A 13,682-nucleotide genomic window follows, 5' to 3' on the forward strand; every position below is an offset into this window, starting at 1 on the left:
ATCTGTTCTTTTACCAATGGGTTATAAAAATATAAAGGTATACCAATGAGTTTTATACCAATGGGTTATAAAAATATACAAATATACCAATGGGCATTGTGCCCCTCTCTGATTGGTGAATTTAATCCTTTTATATTTAAAGTAATTACTGATAAGGAACAATTTACTTCTGCTATTTTTCTGTTTGTTTTTGTATGTCTGTTACCTTTTCTGTTTTCTCATTTCTTCCATTACTGCTTTTGTTTGTGTTTAATTAATTTTGCTTTTAGTGTACTACTTTGACTCCCATGTAATTTTCTTCTATAAATGTATTTTAAGATTTTTTTTGGTTGTCAACAAGGGAATAATGAGTGATATCTGAAATTTATAACAATCTAATTTAATTTGTTCTCAACCTAGATTTCATAGCTTGTGAAAACTCTAGTCCTACACAGATCAGTTCATGTCCCCCTTATTTTACCGTTGCAACAATTACATATTAGTACATTGTGATCTCATTAACATAGACTTTCTGTTGAGCATTTGTCTTCTAAATCATAGAAGAAATAGAAAAAGAAGTTTTAAACCAAAAATACAGTACTCCTGGCTTTTGTGTTACATATATAGTTATTTTACTGGAGATATTTATTATTTATTCATATGGCTTTGAGTTGCTGTCTAGGATCCTTTTGTTTCAGCTTGAAGGATGCCCTTTAGTATATTTAGTAGTGCAGATTAGCAATGAACACCTTCAGTGTTTGTTAATCTAGGAATTTCTTAATTTCTTCATTTTTGAAGTTTTCTTCTGCATTTTGAAAATTTTGCCAAATAAAAAAATTGGTTGGCATTTTTTTGTCTTCCAGCACATTAAAGATCATCTCACTCCCTTTTGGCTACCATGGTTTTTTATGAAAAATTGGCTGTTAATATTATCAAGGACTGTTTATGACAAGTCATTTGTTTCTTGCCACTTTTCAGATTTTCTTTTTGTCATTTGCTTTTGACAATTGGATTATAATGTGTTTTAATGTAAAACTCTTTGACTTTATTCTACTGAGAGTTTAATGAGCTTCATGTATGTGTAGATTCATGTTTTTCATCAAACTTGGCAAATTATCTGCCAATATTTTATCCAATATTTTTCTTCTTTCTCTCTTTCATTCAGTGACTTTCAATGTGTATAAGATATACTTTATGATGTTGCAGAGTCCCTTTAGGCTTTTTTTCTTCATACTTTTTTTTACTTTCCTCATTACTTTTTGTTACTTTTCTTCGTTCTTTTCTTCATACTTTTTTTTTTACTTTCTTCTCTGCAGATTGAATAATTTCAATTGTCTTATGTTTATGTTCATGAATTCTTTCTTCTGTCTATTGACATCTGATGTTAAATCCCTCTAGTGGGTTTTTTATTTTAGTTATTACACTTCTCAGGTCCAGAATTTTTATTATATTCTATTTTATCATTTCTATCCTTTTGTTGATATTCTCATTTTGGGCACACATTGTTTTCCTGGTCTCCTTTAGTTCTTCGTCTATGATTTCCCATAATTCTTTGAGCACATTTAAGACAGTAGACTTAAAGCTACATCTAGTGACTCCAATGTCTGCGGTTCTTAGGGTCTGTTCCTGTCAATTAGTTTTCCTTTCAATTTTCTGTAGTTTTCTCTCTTTTTTTGAATGCTTTATATTTTCTTTTGGTGGAAACTAAATTACAATGTGGTAACTCTGGAATGAGATTCTCCTTCTTCCCCAGAGTTTACTGTTGTGGATTGTTTAAAGTGGTAGTTGTCTTTTGTTTTGTGACTTTTCCATAGAATTTTTCAAAGAATATATTTATTGCAGTATGTGGTCACTGAACCCTCTATTTCTTCATTTAGTGGTCAGCCAGGGACCAGGCAGATATCTCCTAAAAGGCTTGAAGGGAAAAACAGAGAAAGAAAATATTCTTCAAGTCTTTGTAGGATAAATCTGAGCTAGGACACTCTTTATCTTTTATCCCCTGCTTACATGGAGCCTGCAAATCAGCCAGTTTCAAGCCTAGAGTCTTCTCATACTCCTTTGAGCATGAAATGTCTGGTATTCGGATGAATGTTTTAGTCTTCCTCCTGCTATATATAATAGATGTCTAAGCTCTTATTCTCCACTCAGCTTAAATACTTTCTCCTCTGCCTCCTTATTCCAGGGGCTTTTGGGTCTGTCATTATCTGGCCTCATCTGACAGCCCCTACCTCAGGTAGGCAGAAGAGGTATATGCCTTTAAATCTTTGGACAGACTTTGCTATCCAGAAATCCACTTAAGTGTAGGTGGAGGTAAACAAATATTCTGCACTGGTTTCCCAATGATTACCCAATGAAACAAAACTCACAACCACAATATTTTAAGAACAAAGCTCATGGTAGCCCCTTGGAAACAGCAAGCTGTATCAGGAATGTGAGTTGTCATCAAGACTGCTAAAATACTTCTGGGGATGAGAGATGGTAAGTAGGTGAGCAAAAATGCCTCAAAGCTGTTACTAAAAATGAAGTGCCATTTTCTTATTAAGCATTCCTCTTATTATTACACATTTTAGATTAAATTACAGAGTTTCACAAATTTGATTCTGTTTGTCTCTGCCAGTTTATGGTTGCTTTAGTGGAGGGACCAATTCTTTGAGTTCTCTGTTCTGCTATATTCTGTGTCTTTATTTATTCACCACATTGATTTTTTTAAAATTTGCATTCTTGGGAAAAGGAGGGATCTGGACAGTTTCAGAGGTTTCTATTTGGCTTTCCCCACTATAATAACTACTTCTCAATAGATGAATGGCCAATATAGAATTACAAATACTGCAAAGTATATCAATTCTAATTAAGCACTCAAGGATTTGAGAAATACCACTGCATGGATCAGTGGATTCTTTGGGTTTAATGGAAGCAAGACTTAAAGCAATCCAGTGTGATTACTAGAAATCAGGACTCCATTGTTACCTGGCTACCAAAGACCCCCACTCTGTGATAATTTTTTGAATCTTCAGATATCACTGTTAATTCAGAACCTATACTGAATAATCTTTGAATAGTCTGGATATTCCCATTTTTTCCTATATATAGTCACCCAAGTAAATAGCTGTAGGGTCCTTTGGGGAAAGATGTGAGGTAATTAGCACAATATATACCTGCCATAATGTTCAATGTTCTTATTTCTAGAGACATTGTTAAGTCAATAGAAATTGGTTCATCTTTAGAAACTCAGCAAAGAATTATGATTTTTTTTTTTGAGATGGCATCTCACTCTGTCACCCAGGCTGGAGTGATGTGGCTGCAACCTCCACCTCCCAGGTTCAAGTGATTCTCCTGCCTCAGCCTCCCAAGTAGCTGGGATTACATGCATGCACCACCACGGCTGGATAATTTTTTTATATTTTTAATAGAGACAGGGTTTCACCATGTTGGCCTCGAACTCCTGACCTCAAGTAATCTGCCTGCCTCAGCCTCCCAAAGTGCTGGGATTACAGGAGTGAGTCACCATGCCTGGCAAGAATTGTGAGTTCTATTAGAATATTGATATCACTCTCCTTATCTTTCATTCTTGATTTTTTTTTAAATTTTGGTTATAGATGTTCAGCAGTATCTTTGTTGGCCATCTGTTAATTTTTTTCTCCTAGTTGTCCTGTAATCTACTTATTTAACTCTCTGTGGGTCAAGCCTCCATGGTACCTCTGCAACCTTCCCAGTCATGATAATAATTGAATTCTCCTGGCCCTTAGTAGCTAAGCACAATCATTTCCTCTCTATTATTTTAGGGGTACCATCAATATCCCTAAGAATGGTAACAAGCACAGTGTTGGTATTGCCTCCCCAGCCATCTTCCCCTGCAGAAGAGAACCATCAACATACTTAGTGATACTGGTGCCTCTCTTATAATATTTCTTATGGCTATAAACCAAAGGTATGTGAAACGGTCTGAATTAATTTAGAAAGTTTATTTTTCCAAGGTTAAGGATGCATCTGTGACTCAGTTTCAGAAGGTCCTGATGACATGTGCCCAAGGTGATCAAGGTACAGCTTGCTTTTATAAATTTTATGGAGACATGAGGCATCAATAAATATATTTAAGATGTATATTGGATTGATCTGGAAAGATGGAAAAACTTGAAGTGGGGGCTTCTACGTCATAAGTAAATTTAAAGATTTTCTGATTGGCAATGGTTAAAAGAGTTATTATCAGATGAGATCAGGTGCATCCAGGGTGATATGGCCATAGGAAACAGTTATTATCTAAATAAAGGAATGTCTAGGTTACAGTAAGGGGTTATGATGACCAAGGTTTTATCTTGCAGTTGAAGTCTCCAGGTAGAAGGCTTCAGAGAGAATAGATTGTAGATGTTTCTTGTCAGACGTAAAAGGTCTGTTTTATCAGTAATTCCAACAGGGAGGAGGTTATAGTGGGGCATGTTTGCTGCCCCCATTCCCACCATGGCCTGAACTGGTTTTTCAGGTTAACTTTGGAATGCCCTTGTTGAGAGAAGAGGTACATTTGGGTGATTGGGGGGCTTAGAATTTTATTTATGGTTTACATGGCCTTAATAAATGTTGCATCCACTTGGTTTTCCCATTGAATATAATCCTTTGATGGGTCTTCTGGCCTTACATGATATATAAATTTCACCATTAACTTCCTATTAATAGTGCTCAGTCTCATTATTCTCTGCAGAGTTTCAATACAATGTAGCAGTAACCAGCCAACCCTACTGTCTTTGTAGGCATTGCTACTCTCATATTTTTCAAATGTTCACACCTGTATACCTGTCATAGAATTTCCTCTAAGAAAACCTTTTCCCAGGTTACTATTGGTAAAATGTACAGCTATGAAGCCAACACATTGTGTTAGGTGATATATATGCCCTATATACCAACCAAGATGCCATCCTGTTTGTTGGCCAGTGAGTGAGTCAGTTCCAAATTCTAGCCTTGTAAGCTGTTTACTCAGACTACTCTAGTTGTGGTATCACTTGTGTTAGTCCAGTTCTTCCAAGAAGCAGATATCAACATTAGATGAGTCATACAAGAATTGTATTAGGGGACATACCTGTGAGAGAAAATGGAGAAGAAGCAAGAAAAGGCTGGGAGATCCAGTATACCAGAATGTAATTCTGGTCCTGAGTGAAGAAAAGGGGGAATGAAGACTTAGTAGAAGCATCAAATAATGTCTTGAAGTTTAAGAATGCTGTAAAAAAGACTTTCAGAGAGAGTTTGAGCCAAAGTCTACCAGCAGAGGAGTCTACTCTTTCCAGGATTAGTTTCATGTTATTATTATATCTCTGGTATGCTTAATCATTTGCTGTTAGAAAGCTGTGGCCTTGGGAAGCACGGCCTTACTGCAGATGAAGCAATGGATTCTGGAGTTCAACTACTCCATGGTGGTTGGAGGTCTACAGGCAGTCTCACGGCAGACACACAGTATAAGGTATCAACTCAAGTTTAGCTATTTATTTTAAAAATTGATCAGGTTGGGTTTTATGGATGTATGCAGCTATTCAATTATATATACTCTATTAACATATCTAATTAAATTAATAATTAAAGAAACAAGGACAATATTCCTAGCATTATTGCTTAGCATAAAAAATATTGTAAGACTAGAAAAATAAATGAATGTGTATAATTCCATATATATCCACCTAAGTATGGAAAGGAATGACCATTATGCCATTATTCATAGAGGATAAAACTGTCTGAATAGACTATTGAAATAATAAGAAAATTTAACAATATTTATTAGACATAATCAAAAATTAAATTTGTTCCTGTAATTAAAACTAGTCAGAAATTGCAATTGAAATGCATAAAATTTCAAAGTAATTAAAAATAAAAATAAAATAAATATTAGAAAAAATACTTAAGAAATTTATTTTAAACATTTATAAATTCTTATAAGACTACTTTAAAAAATGGAGAGGAAAATTATGCTCATGAATGGGAATGTTAAATATTTTTAAGTTCCTCAAGTTAATTTCTAAATTCAATGTAATTTCAATCAAAATCACAACAGAATTTTTTTAACAATTTAAGCAAGCTAACTTTAAATTTTATATTAAAAATAGGGTTATGAATCAATAAAACAACTTTTAAAGAAGAATAAACTTGAAAATGCAATTGCTCTATTAAAACATAAAATGTATTTATAAGTCTATAGAATGAACAGACTGTAGAATTTGTATAGAGACAGATAAAGTAGATGAATAGTTCAGAACAGAAAGCCACACATATGGAAATTTAAAAAATGACAGAAGATCAGCCGGGTGGGATGGCTCATGCCTATAATCCCAGCACTTTGCGAGACCAAGGCGGGCGGATCACGAGGTCAAGAGATGGATACCATCCTGGCCAACATGGTGAAACCCCGTCACTACTAAAAAATACAAAAATTAGCCGGGTGTGGTGGTGCACGCCTATAATCCCAGCTACTTGGGAGGCTGAGGCAGGAGAATAGCTTGAACCTGGGAGGCGGAGGTTACAGTGAGCCGAGATCGTGCCACTGCAGTCCAGCCTGGCAACAAAGTGAGACTCCATCAAAAAAAAAAAGACAAAAGATCTTTCACTTCTAGTGAAAAAATAGTAACAAGGACTATATTTGCCCTCTGAGCCTAACACCACTGAAAAACTGAAAAATATGTGAGAAAATCATTTTCAGTCATCAAATATTAAGCAGTGCAGGACGGTCATCCCTGAGAGAAGGGAAACAAACAAAGGGAGCTTGTGATTGCACAAGATTAGTGCCCAGAAAAATATATCTAAGCCTTGAAAAAAGCAGGGAAGGGGAGGACCTGGTAGAATCTAGCAGTCTCCTTGAGGTGAAGAGATAAAGTTGTGAGTCCAGGAAGTGAGTTGGGAGGGTAAATAGCTAGAATTCACAGATCAGAGGACCAATAAGGAGAAAATGACAAAAACTACAAAAAGGCAGAGTTCTGAGCTTTTGTCCTCACTTAGTCAGAAATTTCCTGAGGCTCAGGAAACATTCACCTGAGAAAATTAGAGAAAATAATTCCTGAAGTTGACAAGGAACCACGAGCAGTTTGTGTTTCCATCAACCAGACTGGAGAAAGCTTGTAATTAATTTTCCTTTTTTTGAGATGGAGTCTCGCTCTGTCACCGAGGCTGGAGGGCAGTGGTGCCATCTCAGCTCACTGCAACCTCTGCCTTCCAGGTTAAAGCGATTCTCCTGTCTCAGCCTCCTGAGTAGCTGGGATTACAGGAATCCAACACCACACCTGGCTAATTTTTTGTATGATTAGTAGAAATGGGGTTTCACCATGTTGGCCAGGCAGTTCTTGAACTCCTGACCTCAAGTGATCCACCAGCCTCGGCCTCCCAAAGTGCTGGGATTATAGGCATGAGCCCCATGTCTGGCCCAAAGTTTCTAATTCATGAAAATTCAGGGAGTATGCTTAGAAGTGTCTGCCTTAACAGTGAGTCAAATTTAATTCTAGACTAAAGACTGCTCTGATCCTGATCCTTACAGCAAATTTAAATGCAGAACTTGAAAGGAATAAACTGTTTTCAAGCCACTAATGTGCACACCAATAATAAGCTTAAACTTATTTGCAGAAATACGAAAGTATCCACCACTCAAAGTAAAATTCATAGTGTCTGGCACCACATAAAAATTTCCAGGTATGCAAAAAAGCAGAAAAGCATGATCCATAGTAATAAGGAAAATTATTCACAGAAATTAATTAGTATTGAAGGATACAAAAACAAATTATATAAAACATATATTCCAAATGTTCAAGAAGGTATATGGATCATGTTTTATATAGACATGAAAGATACAGAAAATATACTGAAACAAGTTTCTAGAAATGAAAAATAAGCTAACTGGGATAAATAAAACACACACAGATTGAGATTAACAACAGATTAGACTTGTGAGCTGAAAGACTGGTGAACCTGAAGACACAGCAATAATAAGCATCCAAAATAAAACACACAAAATAAATACTAAAAGTAAGTGAACAGATCATCAGTGGGCTGTGTGGAAATTTCAAGCAGCATAATATACAGGATATTGGCTTCCCTGAAGGAGAATGTGTGTATATATATATATATATATAAAGTGTTTGCATATGGGCAGACATTTTATTTTTGCATTTATATATGTTTTTGCATTTATAAATGTGTTTGCATCTATATAAATATAAATATATATATATATAAAGTATTTGCATATGGGCAGACATTTTATTTTTGCATTTATATATGTTTTTGCATTTATAAATGTTTGCATCTATATAAATATAAATATATATATATATAAAGTGTTTGCATATGGGCAGACATTTTATTTTTGCATTTATATATGTTTTTGCATTTATAAATGTGTTTGCATCTATATAAATATAAATATATATATATATAAAGTGTTTGCATATGGGCAGAGTGGGCAGAGTAGAGTGGGCAGAGAATGGGAAATTGTTCTTTACAAAAGGAAATAAAGAATTTGGGGATAACTGATAAGTTTATTTTCTTGATTTTAATTATGATTTTATTAATACATATGTAATAATATGTAAAAACTTGTCCCTTTATACAATTTATGCACATTTTATTATATTTTATTGATAAATTTTAAAACTTAAAAATCAGTGGAGAAAAAAGTGACAATCTGATGATGTGGGGACATCTTGCTATAGGCAAATAAAGAATACTTTACATTTCATACAAAAATATATACCAAGTTTGAAGTATAAAATTTGAAACATCAAGAAGATATCTTTAGAAATGTAAAGTAGAGAGCAATTTTTAAATAGGACCTGAAAATGAAACCATAAAAGTGAGGGATTGAAAAATTTAGTTAGATTGAAACTAAAATAACCCATACATGAAAAGACTTCAAAAAAATGTGAAAAAAGACTGCAAAAAACTATTTACAATGCAGAGAATTAATATATGTAGCATATAGCAACTCCTTCCTAATTGATAACAGAAAGACAACTCATTATACTTATTACTGAAACTGATGAAATATGAAAATAGCTGATTCATTATAGAAATTAAATGTCCAATAGATATAGAAATGATTCTCAATCTTACTAGTAATAAAAAGCTGTAATTTAAAAATCACAGTAAGATTCCAATTATATTTCAGTAAGTTTGTCAAAAAGTTAAAAATCTTGATATTATAGGAAGAATACAGGATAACTATAACTAACATTATTATATACTCCTAGTAGGACTGTAATTTTCTTTTTTCTGTTTTTGTTTGTTTGTTTTTGTTTGTTGTTGTTGTTGTTTTTTTTTTTTTTTTGAGATGGAGTCTCGCTCTCTCACCTAGGCTGGAGTGCAGTGGTGCAATCTTGGCTCACTGCAACTTCCACCTCCTGGGTTCAAGTGATTCTCCTGCCACAGCCTTCCAAGTAGCTGGGACTACAGGTGTATGCAACCATACCCAGCTAATTTTTTTGTATTTTTAGTACAGACGGAGTTTCACTGTATTAGCCATGATGGTCACATGGTGTAATCCTGGGGTGCTGGGATTACAGGCATGAGCAACCGCACCTGGCCAAGTGTAAATTTTTTAAACACTTTGCAAAGCTATATGTCAATATCTATTAAACACTTATAATACATACTCTTTAACTGAAAATTATGCACCAAATCTTATACCATAGAGAAAAATCTATCAGCAAGAAATGGATTTTAAAATTGATGTTACAGATACAATAAAATACCATATAATCAATAAACTAGATGAACTAGTTATGTACATCAACAGAGAACCCTCGAAAACATAGCACTTAGTCCCTATATATAAGCAACATGAAAAATGTAAAGCAAAATAACATGTACATACTACTTTATATTTGGCCTTTATTTTGGATAATATCTTTACTAAGTAAGGGATTTTCAATTGGCTTTTTTAAATTTTGGTACGGTAAAGAAAACCATTGTCTTCAGGTTTGTAGTTTCTCAGGAGAAGAAATAAGCAGTATTTCTTATATTTCTTCATGTGTATATCATTTCCCTTTCTTTCTGGCTTCTTACAAGATGTTCCCTTTATTTTCTGTTTTGTTTTTAGGAATGTGAATATTATATCTAGGAGTGTGTGTTTGTGTCTATTTGTACATGCACATGCATGTGTGTGCTTTCCTAAAAGAAACCCAAGCTTCTTGGCTCTGTGTTTTCATATCTTTTATTATTGTTGGAAATTTCTTAGCTATTCTCTCTTAAACTTTTCTTCTGCCATATTCTTCCTCTGTTTTCCTTGAGGGGTTCTAATTACATGTACAATAGAATATTTGGTGTTGTATTACAGCTGTAGATGCTTTCTGTTTTTATTTCATTACAGCTTTTGGAACCTTTGTTTTCTTCTTTTTCTTTTTTGTGATTATATTTAAATAATTTTATTGTCAAATTTTCCATTTTGTTTACCTTTCCTTAGCTGTTTTGTGGGTTGGCCATTTAAGTAAATTTTTCACTGCTATTACCTTTTCCTCTCTAATATTTTAATTTAAATCTTTGTTCTAGTTTTCATCTCTGCTGAAATGCCCTATTTGTCCTTCATGTTGTATATCTTTTCTATGAAATCTTTTAACCTATTAGAGTTATTTTAAAATTTAATCCAACCTTTAAAAATCCAGATTTTATATATGTGTCTGTATTTTTCATAACTTTCTTTCTTTATTATGGTTGTTTTTATTTTTTTCTTATAATTTTGATTAAATGTTGGTCACAATGTATAAAGCAGTAGTGACTAAGAGAAAGAGTAACATGCCTGAAAACAATCAATTTGTCAGGCTCTTAGTATGAGGTATTGGCTGGTTCCTTGTTACGTTTTGCTAAGAGTATGTTCAAGACACAACAGTCTTCAAGTCTTTTCAGCAGTGAAAATCTATTGCCTAAGCTTAGAGTAGGGGCTGCAGAGTCAAAAGGATTTTCTCCTTTTTCTTGCCCCATCCTCAGCTTTCAACCTTACATACATGCCTTTGTTACAGATGTGGTTTCTCTCCTCTTGCTTGCCCCTCCTCTAGTGCTCTGCTGCTCTTGCTTGTTACTAGATGGTTACTCAGCTGATGGGCAGGAGCAGAGATTTTATATGTTGTCCTGGTTCAGATTCAGTCTTATGTGTTCATGCCTCAAAAGTGTGGTTTTATATTTGAAATATACAATATAAAACTAAATATTATATATTGAAACATACATATATTTTGAAGTATATAGCCATATATATTGAGAAGTATTAACAGTACATACAAGATTGTAGCTTACATTTGCAGAAAGAAGGCAGAGAATAAATTTCAGCAAGAAACCCAGAAATATCAATAATATGCGTAATATGTAATTTCCTAAGCAGATTAGTTGTTAAAAGAGTGCTATTGTATACTATGTTTTTGTGTCCATTTTTTGTGAATATTATGCACACATAGTTTATATTTAATAAGATAAAAACTGCTAACTTAGTTTGAAATTTTATTCTGATTAGTTTTATTCCTTCTTTCAGCAATAATAAACATGTATTATGAACAGACACAGTATTCTTACCAAGACCACTCAGATTTTTTTCAACTTGACAGTAGAATATAAAAATAACAGTATATTTTAACCATCTGCGAAAGAATTACACAATTGCTATTTCTCTACAAATACTTATTCTGAGTGAAGTAAATTTTGTTCAATTAATTGGCAGTCCTGATCTCCACCAAAAAAAGTTATAAGGGAAGGTATGACTTGTGAAGTATCATTTAGAATACAAAACTAGACCAATCTAAGAAGCTATACAATTTGAAAAGACTGGCCTTTAAAGTCAGCCCTAGCAAGATTAGAACCTCAGATTATCACTTACTAGTTGCATAAAAATGGGCAAGTTAATTAATTCTAGACTTCAGTTTCCTCAACTGTAAAGTAAAGATAGAACCAACCCTGAAATAGGGATGAAATAACCAGGGCAATTACTCTCCTTAATATTTTACTTTGTATGGAATGAAAATAAGAATTAATTATCAATTAGTTCTGTGATTTTAGTAAACTCACTTCCTTCTTATGTGCTTCAGTTTCTTTCTTTCAAGCTGAGCATAGCATTTTCCACATATCTCTGTAATAAAAGAAGGATAAAACAAAACAACATACAAAAGCTGCTTGGAAAAAGTATGCTATTATATAGTTAATATATTTCAGTAATCAGGTGTTTGCTTTCTTTTAGAAAACTGAATACCTGGTTAGAGGAGCACTAACTTGAGAGAAATTAGAGACCTATCATTTTTCAGTGGTGAGATAAACACATAATAACATGTTTCTCAGTCCAAAGGAAACAGAGCTGTGGAAAAAATTTAAAACACACACACACACACACACACACACACACACAAAGAGCAAAATAACCTAGAAATTTTGGATTTTGTTGGTAGTGCTGTTGCTTTTTTTGGCTTTCATTTTGGACATCATGATTGTAATTTTTTGTGAAATAAATTTACGTCTTTTTCAGTTGAATGGCAGAATGATGCATAAACAGGTCCATAATAAATATCAGCCATGGGTCATACAATCATGTATATGGAACTGTAATGTTCCGTAGGAGGAAATGTTAAAATATTATTCAAATATATATTTTTGAATATCAGGAAAATTTTGATTGTATGGACTCAATGATAGATGTAACTTTAGAAGCAACATGAATGTGTATTTCCCAAATTTTAACCAAGGACAACCTACTATTTAATAAAAATTTGTAATAATTTCTCTACCTTGAGAAGAGGATCATCATGGTGGATGGGAGGCAGGACTAGATTGCAGCTCTGCACAAAGCAGCTTGCAGAAGCTCGCATTGTGAATGTTAGCTCCAGATCTAATGCAAGAACAAACCAGCAGTCCCAAGAGCACCCACAGACCTTCTGAAAGAAGAAGACTGTTTCTGCAGGACCTGGGAGACACCCCAAATGCTCTGAGTGCCCCAACTGCAGAAGTGGAAAAGAGAGACCCTCCTCTCCCAAACACACACCTACACTGGAGAAACTGGAGCTGAGCCAATTTAGAGAGCCAAGCAAAATGCAGGGTTAGAGGAAGCAGCAGAGAGGCCCTGGGAACTCTCTGTGTCCCCTAGCAGGCCATTCCTGCCTGGCACCACAGGGATCCATCAGGTGGGGGACCAGAGGGAAAGGTAGTAAAACTTCACTGGGAGAAGGAAATCTCTAGCTGAAATTTTTAGCAATTTGAATGGGGTGAGTAGCCTCCTGGCCAGAACTCAGGGGAGGGTGCAAATCTGGTGCACAGACTCCACAGACAGGGAAAGAACCAAGCCCTTTTCTCTCACAGCTGGGAGGTGGGTAGCCTGGGACAATTTTTAAAGCCCATCATGCTCTCTACCTAAAAACAGACTCGGGACTGTTGGTGGGGCATGGTGGGAGTGAGACCAGCCCTTTGGTTTGCATGGAGCTGGGTGAGGCCTGTGACTGCTGGCTTTCCTCCACTTCCCTGACAAACTGCATGACTCAGCAGAGGCAGACATAATCCTCCTAGGTACACAACTCCAGTGACCTGGGAATCTCACCCCCATCACCAATAGCAGCTGCAGCAAGACCTGCCCAAAGACAGTCTGAGCTCAGATACACCTAGCCTCACCCCCACCTGATGATTCTTCCCTATTCACCATGGTAGCAGAAGACAAAGGGCATATAATCTTGGGAGTTCTAGGGCTTACCCACCACTGGTCCCTCTCCATACTACTACAG

Source organism: Pongo abelii, chromosome 11, assembly GCF_028885655.2.
Source record: "Pongo abelii isolate AG06213 chromosome 11, NHGRI_mPonAbe1-v2.0_pri, whole genome shotgun sequence".
NCBI classification, from domain to species: Eukaryota; Metazoa; Chordata; class Mammalia; order Primates; family Hominidae; genus Pongo; species Pongo abelii.